Here is a 15079-nt window from a genome sequence, read left to right as displayed (position 1 = left end):
AAACGAAACTCAAGAGACCCATGAAATTTGCCTCTTGTTCCAAATGTTAAAAAATATTCCCAAAGTTACACAAATAGTAACTGGACTTGCCCCAAGCTGGCCATGAGAGACTTTCTCCCTAATTTTCTTGGTTCAGATATACAGCTAATGCATTCCTGTGATCCACTCATCTAGTAACATGTCAGAAAAGGAAACAAGGTTTGTTATGGCTTATTTTAAATAAATCTCTGTCAGGTTTTAAAAATAAATTAGTGCTCACAAACCATGTTTAGTAACCTGTTCTAAAATTTTGCTGAAGAATAGTGTCAAGATCACTGATCTTCATTTTTTTGAGTCATTTTACCTCAAAAAAATTGCATCTGCCTTTCTTATGTATTATACCTGTTTTCCTGTTTATGTCTTCCAAGGTTATCAACTGTGGTTCTGTTATAACGTTTACAAGCTGCTTTTTAAAATACCTTGAAATAGTAATCCATTGTATACCTGAATTTATTTAAAGTGATTCATTGTCCTGAGCTTTGATTTTCTTATTAATCATGTATGATTTTCCATTTTAGTTTAACACTTTCCTTTTTGATGGAGAACTTCTAGGATTCAAGAAGTCTGGCTTCACCTCAGTTATCTGATTATACTGTAGTCCTTCCTTATCTGCAATTTCTCTCTCTGTGGTTTCATTCACTTGTGGTCAACTGAGGTCTAAAAATATTAAGTGGAAGATTCCAGAAATAAATAATTTATAAGTTTAAAATTGTGTGTTGTTCTAAACAACATGAAGAAATCTTATGAAATTCTGCTCCACCCTGCCCAGGACGTGAATAATCCCTTTGTCTAGTATATCCACACTGTATATGCCACTGCCCCTTAGTCACTTAGTAGCCATCTCTGTTATCAGATCCACTCTTTGGTATCACTGTACTTGTGTTCAAGTAACCCTTATTTTACTTAATAATGGCCTCACAGCCATTTGGATATGCCAAAGAAAATCCATACAGAGCTTTTTTAAAGTGAAAAGGTGAGAAATGAAAAAAACAACAGCATCAGTATAGATAGGTTCAGGTCTATTTATGGTTTCAGGCATCTACTGGATGTCTTGGAATGTATCCCCCATGGATAATGGGGAACTACTGTTTATCATTGTCACCAAGGAGTAGGTTCATGTATTCTTTAATATTTTCCCCATATATAAATAAGATCTTCAAGTATTCTTAGTTTTTTTTTGGGGGGGAGGGGATTTGCTTCATTATTTTAAGCAATTATTAAAACTTTGAGTCATGTTTCTGTACTATTCCTTGCCATGCAGCATCACTTCTGAGGATGAATAATCCCTGTGTAACTCTGTGTTTTTAGACATTTTATAACATTTTTCTTTGCTAGTGTCTTCTGAGACTGGGGGTGTTCATAATTATACTTTCAAAAATTCATAATTTTAACAGATAAGATATTTATCCCAAACCATTTTTTATTTTAGAGTTTGATGCCAAGAAGCCATCAAATATAGTAGGGGTTGGCAGTTTTTTTTTCTGTAAATGCTAGATAATAAATATAAGCTTTGTGGGCCACAGGTCTCTGTCACAACTATGCTATTATAGTATAAAAGCAGCTGCAGATAATACCTAAATAAATGAATGTGCCTCTGTGTCAGTAAGGTTTATATGTGAACTCAAATTGGAATTTCATATATTTTTTATACTTTTCATATACTTTTTATATTTCACAAAATATTTTTCTTTTGATTTTTATTCAACCATTTAAAACTGTATAAAACATTCTTACCTTACAGATCATCCAGAATTCAGTTAGCCAGTATTAACCCATGGGAACACACACACACACACACACACACACACACACACACAAACATATATATATACACACACACACACACATACATATATATTTAAAAGTTGGGAATTCTTTTTTTAATTTAAATATATTTTTATTGATTTCAGAGAGAAGAAGGGAGAGAGAGAGAGAGAGAGAAACATCAATGATGAGAGAGTCATTGCTCGGCTGCCTCCTGCACACCCTCGACTGGGGATCAAGCCCAAAATCTGGGCATGTACCCTGAACGGGAATCAAACTGGTGACCTCCTGGTAGCTGGGTCAACGCTCAACCACTGGGCTACACCAGCCAAGTGTGAAATCTCTTACTGGTGCAGCAGGAACCAAAACATATGTATAAGAACATTTTGTAGTTGATCTCGTAAAGAAAACAATGGAACTTATATCCACTAACATTTCATTTACAAATATGGTTTCGGTAGATGAGAGACTTATATACAAACCACATCCACAGGACCTAGTAAAAGCTGTTGTGGCTCCGGAGGCCACAATCATGGTGAAAGGAGTAAGTCTCAGTAATCATCTCAAAGGACTGATAGCAAGTTAGAATATCTTCAAATGCTAATAAAGGCTGGGAAGCAATGGGATAAGTAATGCTGAGATTAAAGAATTCATGGTTCTGGCAAGAGGGAGCATAATGACACCAAATGGCAGCACCAGCATTTGTAAAGAAATGATGAAAGTTGGTACACAATGCCCAGTCCTCTGGATCTCTACTCACTGGCATTAGATTTATTTATTGTTTAAAAAAAACCACAACTATATCTTAGGTAGACTATTTTTAATAAGCTAAAGACAGGCTATGTGACTTGATCAAAACAAAGAGGTGAAGGGTTTCTAAATAAAGGGGATCAACTGAAAATTAAAAACAGAAAGAAAGAAATGGGCTTCTAAGAATTGTGTGATAGCTTCTTTCATGAAGTTCTTCCCATTTCACTGCTATTAAGTTCAAAGTAGGACTTTTCCTTATTGCTTTTTAAGCCTTCAGAGAAATGATATGATTAGTAAGGCAATAATTTATTAAATGCTCAGCTTTCGTGATTATTCACACTATGATGTAAGTCTGGATAATAAAGTGCAATGACCAACTGAGTCATCAGAGGTCTAGGTAGTGAACTGAGGGCAACATTCACATCCCTTTTTCAGAGATCGGGCCAAAACTAAAATGTTAGAAAGGTTCCCAAACAGGTAAAACAGTCCTGTATCAGCATCACAAGTAGCAGAGGCAAATTTAAGTATGAGACAAAACTTTGGTACAATCCGGAGCTTTTTATGTTCTTTTGTATGTGAGAATATGGGTGGACCAGAGTCCTAGGGTGCAATTAGATGAATTAAGTATCTGGCTGGAATTGACAACTTGAAAAGTGATCACATCAGGGCTATTTCACTAGGTTTACTTCTGTGCTTATGGTGGCCCTTTAGCTAAGTTTTATTGTTTATGTGTTTTGGTATTTCTTTATATTTTTTAAAATAACTAACACAAGCTTTACAGAGTATGTCTCTGGGAATGTTTCTGTTATTTTTGATATAAACATAGATTATACAATCTCAGCTAGGGGAGATGGGAAGATGGAAGAAAAGACTAGGAAGAATGAGGAATAGTAAAATTATTATCCTTTATGTTCTTTTTTTCTTGCTATGGACAAATCCACAATACTTAGCTAGATAGTAAACTATTTGACTCTTCTTTTTCTTTAGAATACAATCTCTTTTTGAAGGAGGCTTGATTTACAGGTAACACTTGTTCCTTTATCATATGAAAGAGTTGTAAATTGCACAACATCATTTGTTTTTTCTTGGAATTAAAAAAAATTACTTCTACTGTTTAACATCTTGAAGAGGCAATTTGTGGTGTTTGATTCCCAACTAATCCCTAATGCCCATTCCCTCCATCCTGCTCCTCTGAATGCAACTTGAATTTTTCTTACCTTCTTATCATTTTAAGTCTCAGAAAAGACCCTTCTATTGTATAATATTTGAATTTCTTTGTGAAATAACTTAGTTCAGAATTATACTTCTGAGTCTTAAAAGTTTTTACTTCATTGGTCTAGGTGGTTGCTATTGTGTTGAATGAAAAAAAGTTATTTTCATGGTGTAATATGAGTTAATTTACCAAAGTTGTGGTCAGAATTGCTTTCAGAAGAGAGAGATTTCAAATTAAAGCATGAACAATACAGCTAATCTCTTATAGAGTTAAGACAACAATAAATGAAATATTTTGAGTCAGGGCTTGGTTGTATGAGAACATACAGACAACCCTGTGGTTTTATTATATTACTTACAGTATTTGCTTGACTGGAAAAAAACCCTGAAAGTGCAAAAAGACCTAATGCAGTCATGTATGGGAGCTGCTAAAATATGCATAAGTATTAAGATCTTCCACAGAGAGTTATATTCTTTTTAAAAATTTTTTGAAAATGTTAATAGAAGATGAGGAAATACAGCCAGAGGTGAAAAAATATTGTTTATATTGTTTTATGACATAGGCAATACAAATTTAAATGAAAAACTATTAATATGTATATTTGTGGGCTTCAGTTCCATAAATAAAGGGTTATACTGTTACTTCTTTTTTATAATCACATTTTCCAACAAGAATATTGAGCCATTTTAACTAGCTGCTAATTTATTTAAATTTCAATATGTGATGGTAAAAGTTAAGATAAATTTAGTATCCTTCTGGTGTGGCAGTTGAATTCTCCCTAGTAATTATGACACCAAGCTAAATATATTTATTAGTTGAAGAAATTATCCTTTATTGCTAGAAAATAAAAACATTTATTCAAATAAAAAATCTAGTATATTTTAGCAATAAGTTTATAAAATATTATAAGTGATAGCTAAACTATGATTCAAATAAGTGAAAAATTCATTTGCAATAATTTTACTGGTCATAAGAATTATTTGAGGAAAACTGTTAAAATGCTGATTTTCAAGTTTGACCTCTCCAGACCTACTAATGAAACTTAATAATCTAGGTCAGAGTAAAATATCATATGGCTTTTTTTTTTTTAATCTGCACTTGAGGATATTTTTTTCCATTGCTTTTCAGAGAGAGTGGAAAAGAGAGAGAGAGAAACATCAATATGAGAGAAACACACCAATTGGTTGCCTCCTGCACGTGTTCTGACCTGGGATGAAGCCTGCAACCAATGTGCCCTTGACCAGAATCAAAACTCCAGACCCTTCAGTTTGTGGACTGATGCTCTAACAAAACTGGCTAGGGCTCACATGGCATTTCTAAAGCATTTTTCTTCAGGAAAATAGGGAATTGAAAAAGAACCAAAATTTCACTGGTCATCAGAAATGAGATTGTGATTTGGAATATAAAATATATAACTACTGTTATAAGAATAAGTGTGTAATCTCTAAAAGTTCTAACAAAATTTTCACTTCCAATATTTTTGATCCAGTGAATACTTTGAATTTTCTATTAACTAATCTAAAAAAAGTCTGCAATTCCACATGTAGAAACAAATTGTAGAAAGGAAAGAATACCATCAGCTTCCTTTAAAATAAGACAGAGAGAGAGAGGAGGAGGGGGTCAGAGAGACAGAAAGAAAGAAGTAGCTGGAGGTAGTTGTATTGTGTGTGTGTTTAAAGCCTAGGACTCTTAAGTTTGTCAACATATGTGTAAATTCTTACTGTGACATTTCAGGTAAAATTGTGGATTTTCCCCCCTATTTGTATTTGTTTGGCTCAATTTATGCATTACGGTGGTTGCTTAAAATTTATACATAATAAAATGAAGATTTGGGAATTATATGAAGATTTTCAGACTTTTTCAATCAAACATTTGAAATGTGGACAACCTTCTAAATTTGTCAATTGACTGGAATTAGGAGTAATTACTTCCATAGATAAAGTATGATCTAAATATTGATAATTTGCAATGAAAAAATTATAGAAAATTTTGTTCTAATACTAGTATTTAAGACAGAAAATTAATTTAGCTTATTCATTTTAAACACTTGTGGTTCGGCCGGGCCGGGTGTGGCTCAGTGGTTGAGCGTCGACCTAAGATCCAGGCGATCGGGGTTCGATTCCCGGTCAGGGCACATGCCCGGTTGCGGGCTTGATCAATGACCCTCTCATCATTGATGATTCTTTCTCTCTCTCCCTCTCCTTTCCTCTCTCTGAAATCAATAAAGATATATTTAAAATAAATAAATAAGTAAATAAATAAATAAATAAATAAATAAACACTTGTGGTTGGTACAACCTAGTTCATGAACCTCTTATAAGTCAGCCAAAGGCTGCTTCTTGTTTTGCAAATTCTCCATCTCCTCAGAGAATTTCCTAATCACCTGGAAATTCAGTTTCTGAACTGAGTTCCTCCAATCTCCCTTGGGAAATGAATCATCACATATTTTTTTCAGTGTTGACAGATAAAAATAATTTATAGTTTGAGGTACAGTTTTATCTTTGGGGGTGAGTTAGACACATGAGTATGGAGTTCTAATTTTATAATATAGCTGATAAAGAAGAGAAAAATGGAAATAAAGGAAAGAGAGGGAAATGAGACTACCTTACCTTTTGTCCAGCAGTAAATATGCAGTCTGAACTGGTTTGGAGTGCAGCTGTAGCCAGGGAATGTGGTTTGGTCATAGATCCAATCTCCAGAACGCAGCTAGCTGGAGTCCATGGTCAGAAGCAAGAGACAGAATGAGTGATCACCCATGGAGCACTACTTAACCAACCAAAACAAAGCAGACCAAAAAGAAGGGGAAACAAGAGTTAGTCCTTTCTCTGCTGAATTCAGATATTTAACCATAGTTCTGTAATGACCTGATTATGGACACTTGAATAACAATTCTGAATAACACTTGAATAACATTTTGAAATAATTCTGCAAGATAATTAAGGCAGATATTATGTTAAATACTCAGTGCAGTCAAGGAAATAATAGAAATTATTTACCCAAAGTTATACTGCTAGTAATTAGCAAAACCATGAGTAAGAGAGTCACCTCACACTCCCTAGTCCAGTGTTGTTCTGTGTATACCACATTGCTTCTCATGACTTGAGCATAAAATCTTCACAGTGCCTCTTAGATGTTAACTGCCTGGAGAACAAAGGTGATGTCTCCTATTTTGTAGCTCTTTGTAGCACAGGTGCTCACAGTGGAGGCCCAGCAGGAATATTTGTTAACTGAGATGTGGACTTGACATCATGGCAAAAAGGAGGGCTTGACATTAGACAAATGGAGAGCAAATCCCAGGTTTAACCATATGCTGGCTGTGTGACTTTGTTCAAATTGTTTGTTCTCTAAAACTAATGTTCACATTTGTAAAATATGGGTGAAAATTCTATATAGTGGAATTTTCTATGAATTAAAAATATTTATTAAAATCCGCACATAGTATTTGCCATATAGATGCCTTCCCTTCAACAGTAACTATAGATCTTATGACTGTCCTTCTTTCTAGCTCCTCCTCCAATGTTTTTTTCTGCAGGAGTGTTTTGTTTGTTGGCTTTGTTTTGTATGTTTTTCATCTTAATAAATAGAGTGTTAGGGTTTAGGATGGGGCAAATGGTTCTGCTAAGGGAGCATCTAATGAATTGTTTCAGTTTTGCAGTATTTTCTTTTTTATGTTTGTCAAAGTTCTAGATCTTATTGTTTGTCTTGAAATATGATGTTTTTAGAGAATAAATTCATCATTATAATGAAGCTTTATTTTCTGGAGAAATATATTTTGTAAGCCATCTTATATAATAGATTTAAAAGATTTCTTCTCGCTGGGTATTATTTTGATTCTCCTGTTAGCATTTTTCTTGCATTTCATTAATGGATTTGGGTAAAATGATTTCCATGTCAGTTAACTTAGTATCTTTAGTAATTTCTTTTGCAGGATTGCTGCTCTCCTGTTTTGAGGGTCTCTTTCTGGACCTACAACTAAACTGGGAATTTTACTTTTAACTTGGCTATGTTTTAAATTTAGGAAGCCAATTTTTCTAATTCTGAAATGGAGTAATTTCTTATTTTTATAATAAGGCTAATTACCAGTTTCTGTTGGAATTAGAATTCTAATGACCCAGACCATTTTACTCTATGATGTGAGCTCTTCAGATTGTAGTGCCGTTGCTCTACAATGCACTGCCCAATGTATACTATCAATACAATTTTACATGTGAAAGATGAGAAAATTAGGTTTATAATATTGGACTTTTATGGGTTTCAGGCACTGAAGAAGGGCATTGTTTTTATTTAAAGTTTTATTGCTGCTGCTATTGCAGATGTCCACTCTTTCCCCCCCTTTGCCCACCTCCACCTAACTCATCCCCTTGGCCTTCAGCATACTCTTGTCTTTGGAGGAAGATAATTTTGAGGATACTTTCACACTATGTCTCTTTCCTTCAGTTCTAGGAAAATACTATTGGATAATTTAGTCAAAATACAATTTGCTTTCCCATTTGTCTGGAAATAATTCTTTATTGAGGAGCTGTGTCCCCAGTGGAAGAAAAGTTTGGTAAGTGATACATATGCTTCAGCTTGTTGCTATTAGGGGCATATTTTAGTGATCCCATAATAAAAAGCAGGTGCCCAAAAAGTGGTTACTATGTGTCCTTAGTAACTATTTTTTAAAAATATTGTGTCATGGGAGAGGCTTCATTTCAAGTGGGAATAATGGATGAATTTAAACACATACACAACAAGTTCTGTAATAGTATTTTTTAAGATTTAGCATAGCCCTAGAAATCCTATTCATAAAATGTAGAAGCTTGAGATTTCCTTGTACTTACTTAGAGGTCAACTTTAGTAAAATTCTAAAGTAAATATAAGTTGAAATTAGTTGTTAAGCAATTTAAATGTGAATTTAGCAACTAGAGAAAGATAAAATAATACTACTTAGACATGTCAGATCACTTGATAAGAAAGCCAATATATTTTACTACTTCTTTAAATTTTTTTTTCCATATGCTTGCCACATTTATTGTTTATTTGATTAAAATAAATTTTATGAACCTAGTTGAATGTTAAACAAAAGTTTAGCATTACAATGCTTGCTCTGGTGACATGGCCTCTTTTTTGTTTGTAGCTTCAAGATTGGTCTCTTTAGAATTAATTGACCTGACTTTTTAAAGTATTACTTAACCACAATTTAGACATGAAATTTTATTTCACACCAAGACCAGTAGTGACTGCCACAAAGTGTGTTGAAATTCTGTCTGTTCTTCTTCCCTGATCAGCATTTGCTCTCCTCTTAAAGCACCCATTTGGGTTTTTTAGTAATTAATATTTTGTTTGTTTTTGTTAATACTTTTATCGGCAAGATACTATGATTTCTTTAGAGTTTTATTTTTATTTTATTATTTTATTTTTTTAATATATCTTTATTGATTTCAGAGAGAGGAAAGGAGAGGGAGAGAGAGAGATAGAAGCATCAATGATGAGAGAGTCATTGATTGAGCCCACAACCCGGGCATGTGCCCTGACCGGGAATCGAACCCCTATCTCCTGGATCCTAGGTCGATGCTCAACCCCTGAGCCATATGATTTCTTTAGAGTTTTAAAACTATTTCTTTTGTATGCGGCATAATGTTGTTCTTCCCACCATTAAACCTGATTATTCTTGGAGATTATACCTTAAAATTAAGATGTTTAGGATTGTATAAAAGTACAGATTGTTTAAGTATTTTTAAATGTAAGAATTAGATTGTATGTTTAAGGTAGTTTTTATACACAGAATTTCATTAGTACAGCTAATTTATCAACATTAAACAATCATAATATTTTTTAATATCCTACTTTTGCATCATAAATTTATCTATTTTTGTTATATGTTAACATTTTTTGTTGTCAAATTACAATTTATCAGCAGACCAGTGTTACTCAGAAATTAACTTCCATATGCCTAAATGCCTATATTAGTTTAAAGATGTTTGATTTAATTGCTAAGTTGAATCTTCTTAAAACTAGGGTACATAGAATAATGAACTATACCTAGCAATATTTGTTTGCCCTGTTTTTAAGAGGGAAAAATGGACCTGCACATTTAACATATGAAGCTCTCACAGTAATATAACTTAATAAAATAATAAGTATAAGAATACCAAAACTTTAGATATTTTACTTGTTTTTTTTGTTGTTGTTGTTGTTGGTTTTTTTTGTTTTTTTTTAACCAAATAGCTTGTAGTCCTCATTGTATTGTAAATTGTGTTCAGTGGATTAGATGCCAAAGACATGCCAAATCTTTTGTTTGCCTTAATAAAATCAAGGCATTAGAGAGTAAGTTTTGAAAGTCTATTTTTCTAACAAAATTGAGACTATCTGAAAAGACTTTAAATTGATTTTGTGGAAGAGAAGTAGATGAGTCACTTAAATTTTGTATCTTTAAGTAATCAAGAACTATGGTAGTCACTACAGAATTTGAAAATGCTGTATGCTTTCAATGTTACCTTTAATCATAAATGTAAACTCAATGCATTAATTCACACTTTAGCCTTTCTCTTTTAAAATGAGTAAAAATAAAATTATTTACTTGTATTAAAAATGATTAAGGGGAAAAATTCTCCAAAATTATATTGTGTTTTTTAAAGGTATATATAATTTGCCAGAACAGTTATAGTCTTAATTTCATTTGAATGAAAATTTCATATTTTAAGATAGAGATCTTTTTTATTTCCATGAGAGATTTAAGAATTTAGATTTTTAGTGTTTACTGTGACACATGATGCCTGTTCTGTCCTATTTTGTATATCAGCCCATTAAGAAGGGAAAGTGAAGTAAGTAATCTAAAAATAACTCTGGTGTTTACCCAATTTAACAACCAAAAAAGGTATTCTGTGCATAAGTAAAGTTTTACGTTTGTCTTCCCTGGTGGAAAATCTCTAAAGCATTTTGCCACCTATTCACAGAACAACATCTTATTTGGCAGCCTAACATAGCAAGAAGGGCTGTTTTGATGTTTTATAGTTATATGTGTTAGCCCTAGCCATACTGCAAATCTTTTCAGTCCATTGAGACCCACCTTATCTGATGATGGTTCAGTCATCCCTCAAGTTACATGTGCATACACCTTTTTCCAAAACACATTCGTTTTCACAAAACCTTACAATCTGGAGTTGAATCTGAATAAAAAGTACATCTTTAATCACACGAAGTATAGTTGTGTCTTTAAAAGTTTAATTAAAAATTATTTTGCCTATTTAACGCATCTTTAAATTGTGTTATCACTAGGCATCTTAAAAACAGTAAACTTGTAAAGATGAAATAAATTTAACAAATTTCTTTCACCTTTACCTTTTCTTTGGTGATTTTTGCTATTTTGTTTATATTATTTACTGTTCTTCAGATTAACATTTTTATACTAAAAAACATTTCTTGTCATGTTCATTGCAGTACTTGGTATAGAAACCAGAAGATAATGGTTCTCTTCTTTAGTTTTAAGATTTTAGGCATTGTGGACTCTTGTGTGATAATATGTTCAATATTGATTAGAGGTACAAAGTACCTCAAGAGCTTGAGAATGGGAACATCAACAGTGGAATGATGTATTTATTCCTGGTGGGAGAACTGATTGGCCCTGATGTTTTTAAAAGGCATTTGCACTTAAATTCAAAGGAATTTTCATTCCTTCCATGAGAGCTTTAAGAATTTAGGAGTGAGCATTTGCTGTGGCATATGGTGCATTTTAAATTTAAAAATACATTTGAATCCTAAGTATTCATTCACTTACATATTGGAGCAGATAGGAAAGAAACTTTGTTAAAGAATGGCATGATTACAGTAGTAGAAGGATGGGAAGAAGGATAAGTAACAGCCTTTTTAGGGAACTGCTATGGTAGTTTGTTACATCTTTCACCTGCAATGAATCACAACTTTTAGTGTTGTATGGAGGCCAGAACGGCACTGGATGTTAGGCCCTTGGGGTCAGACCAGACCTGGGTTCAGCAACCTTGGTACTTGTGTTCTGGCTAGGAAAGAATTCAGAGCCAAGGCCCAAACTCTGAGAGAACATTTATTTGGTAAAATTACAGAGGTAGAAGAAGTAATTCCTACAAGAAATGGGCTTAGAAAACAAGTTACAGAGGCAAAGAAAGGACCCTTGGAGCTTGGGAGTGAGGAAGAGAATGCTAATTCTAACGTGCCTGGAAGGTTAGGGGGAAAGGCAGAAGAGGGAAGGGAAAGGGAAAGGGAAAGGGATAAGGAAAGGGAAAGGCAAAGGGAAAGGCAAAGGCAAAGGCAAAGGCATGGGCATGCTCCCAGGAGGGAGAGCACGCTGGGTGGGGTCCTCCACCGAAGAGATTTTAGGGGAGGTCCTAGGGGAAGATCTCATTGTAATATTCAGTAGCTTTCCAGGTGTGTCCTTTGAGGGTTGTTGTCTTCACTGATTGATTGGTCAGCACCAGGGCAGGGGCCATTATCTGATGCAGCTGGCTCTGAGGTCAGCCATGGCTGGTTTTGCTGCTTTTCTGGGCCTGGAGCTGGAATACAACTGAGGCCTAGATGTTATCTCTGGGGAGGAAAGGTCAGGGGGTCCAAATTGCCTGACCAGCAATATGCTAGAGGAGGAAAGGCCACCCTGGGGGTGAGGTCCCACCCTACAATTGTCCTTACAAGGTATCCAGGGCTTTCCATCCTGGTGACCTTATGTACCTGGCCCATCGTCCTTGCTCTGCTCATGTCTGTCTAACTGCCTACCACATTAGTATCCATAGGCTGCCACAGTGACTATGGCTTGTGTATATGACTTTGGCCAATGGTACGTAAGCAAATGTGATGCAGGTAGAGAGTTGATAAGTACTTACACAGTGGAGCTTGCCTTCTTGAAATGCTGTTGTTACCATGTTAAGAAGACTGGTCTAGCCTCTTTGAAGAGAAAAGACTACATGGAGAGAACTAGTCTGTTCAAGGACCAGCAGGCCCAAGTGAGCTCTGTCCATACTGAACTACTAGGTGAACGCAGCAGCACGCATGAGCCTATGCCAGATCAGTAGAAGATTCACACATCTAACTCACAGAATTGTCAGAAATAATTAATTGTTGTAAGCCACTAAATTGGGGGTGGCATGTCTGTTATGCAGTAATCGATAAAGGATATAGGAATTTCTCTAGATACATAATGTGGTATAAAAAACACATCAAAACAATGAGAGATGTATACCAGAACCAAAGACATAATAGAGACCTTTTGTTAAGCTCCTAATTTGTCTCTGAGGTTCCTGGTAGCAAATGTGGAATATAGTAGTTACAGAATACCCATTTTGAAAAAGAAGGAAGAATAGCAATCTTCTGGAAAGGGAATACAATTCCTTACACTAAATTCCAAAAGAGATTTCTCATGTCAGGCCTTTCATGGTAGAAATAAGTGATATTGGAGGCAATATCCTCAACTATATTCCAGCAACAGATTTTCTGAAGGATCTCCTATTGTCTATTTCTGTAAAATCCAAAGATATAACATCAAAACACAACTCTGTGAGCTTGATTATTAAAGGGACTTATATATAGCACTCTTCTTTATTTCATTATACAGTTACTAATTTGGCTTCATTCATCTCTACAACTTCAGTTAAATCTTTTGAAACAACTCTGAATTTATATTTTTAAATCTCTAATTTCTCCTTTGTGCTTGCTCCCTACAGTGTTTTGTTAATTTCTTCCTGGATACTCTTTCTTCTCTGAGTTTCTAGATTGAAATGCAAAATATTGCTTTTTTCAAGAAAGTTAAATTGCATTATGTCTAGCTCCAAAGTGCCTTATAGTTATTGATGTTCAGTTCCCAGAATGAACCTAATAGTAATGGTTGGTGGACTTGAGAGTCTGTCTGAAAATATTGTAGTTATAACATTCTGAAATTTTGACATGTATTAGAAAATCAGAGATTGAAAACAGTAACCAAATGGCTAATGAAATCATGGAAAAACTGAAATAAAGAAAATGGAATAGAGGTCTCTACTTTAAGCAATAGAAAATTTATAAACTGTGTGTGAAACAGAAAAGAACATAACTTATACAATTGTTTTTTTCTCTTTTGAATCATTGAATGCTAAGTGTCCATTTAACTTCCTAAATATTGTCTTAGCCAATCTAATTTTCTTCGTCTTTAGTCCACTATCAGTGTCTGAGACACTGTCAGTGTTTGTTTGGCCTAATACAATAGTCTCTTGAAATATGTATTAACTGTGCATATTTTTGGTGTGTGACTTTTTCTAGTTTATCTTTTCTCCCCTGCTATATCAGAGCCTACCAGAGTGCAGATACATGGTAGCTGCTTAATATATATTTGTTGAATTTGTAAATGAGTTCTTCATGGATCCTTTTATACCTTTTTAGTAGATTCTCTAACATAGCCAGGATGATGTTTATAAAATACTTATTTTCATATTATCTCTCTGGTTATAATGATTTCTAATTTTTCTATGACCCAAAGTCTATTGGTTGCATATTTTGGAGTTATGAATTTAAAAATACACACAGTGGCTCATATAAAGCCTGAATAGTTTGAGAAGTTAACACGTGACGCCACTGGAGCAAATCCAGATACAATTTGTAGAATCAGCTTTAAGGCCCTGAGGGAGGGAATTAGTCTGTGGGCTGCTCTGCCTCTTGGGTAAGTAACATTCTTTGGAGAGCCATCAAGGACTGGGCCAAGGAATCTATGAGGAATCAGATAAGCAGAAGCAGTTGCAAGGAAGAAAACTGTCATCCTTTCTGCCTTATGTCTTTCTTTACTTCTTTTTCTTTTCTAGACTTGCTTTTTGCTAGCCATAATAAAGACATCATAAAAAATAATAAATGGAATACAGAAGTGACAAAGGGAAAATAAGGTTAATAAGATTAGAATATTAAAATTAGAAATTGAAAATATTTAAGATATTCAAAGTGATAGCTTAATGATATTTAAAATAATGGCTTTAAATGATAATAGGGAAAATTATTGGAACTATAGAGAATAAAGGGGACATCTATAATACTTTCAACAATAAAGATAAATTTAAAAAATTTTAAAAATTAAAAGTTAAAAAAATTAAAATGTGATACTTAAAAATAGGAGTTGATAGATAAGGAAATATAGCGTAAAAATAAAAAAATAGCCCAGCTGGGCATGGCTCAGCGGTTGAGCATCAACCTAGGATCCAGGCGATCGGGGTTAAATCCCTGTCAGGGCACATGCCCAGGTTGTGGGCTTGATCAATGACTCTCTCATCATTGATGTTTCTATGTCTCTCTCTCCCTCTCCTTTCCTCTCTCTGAAATCAATAAAGATATATTTTTAAAAAAAATTTTATA

At 34.1% G+C, this 15079-nt stretch overlaps 1 protein-coding gene across 1 annotated transcript in view; it reads left to right on the top strand.

Annotated features, from left to right (window-relative positions):
* Positions 1-7615: 7615 nt before the first annotated feature.
* The window catches only part of FOXP2 (forkhead box P2), a 643835-nt gene continuing 636371 nt past the window's right edge, over positions 7616-15079 (top strand). Inside the window, exon 1 of the mRNA XM_087821061.1 lies at positions 7616-8312. The gene's annotated coding sequence lies outside the window, so the exon portion shown is untranslated. The remainder of the gene's footprint in view (positions 8313-15079) is intronic.

This window comes from Miniopterus natalensis, chromosome 10 (genome assembly GCF_054644295.1).
Source record: "Miniopterus natalensis isolate mMinNat1 chromosome 10, mMinNat1.hap1, whole genome shotgun sequence".
In the NCBI taxonomy this organism is placed as follows: domain Eukaryota; kingdom Metazoa; phylum Chordata; class Mammalia; order Chiroptera; family Miniopteridae; genus Miniopterus; species Miniopterus natalensis.
The sequence above is the reverse complement of the archived record's forward strand: the minus strand, read 5'-3'. Positions and strand labels throughout refer to the sequence as shown.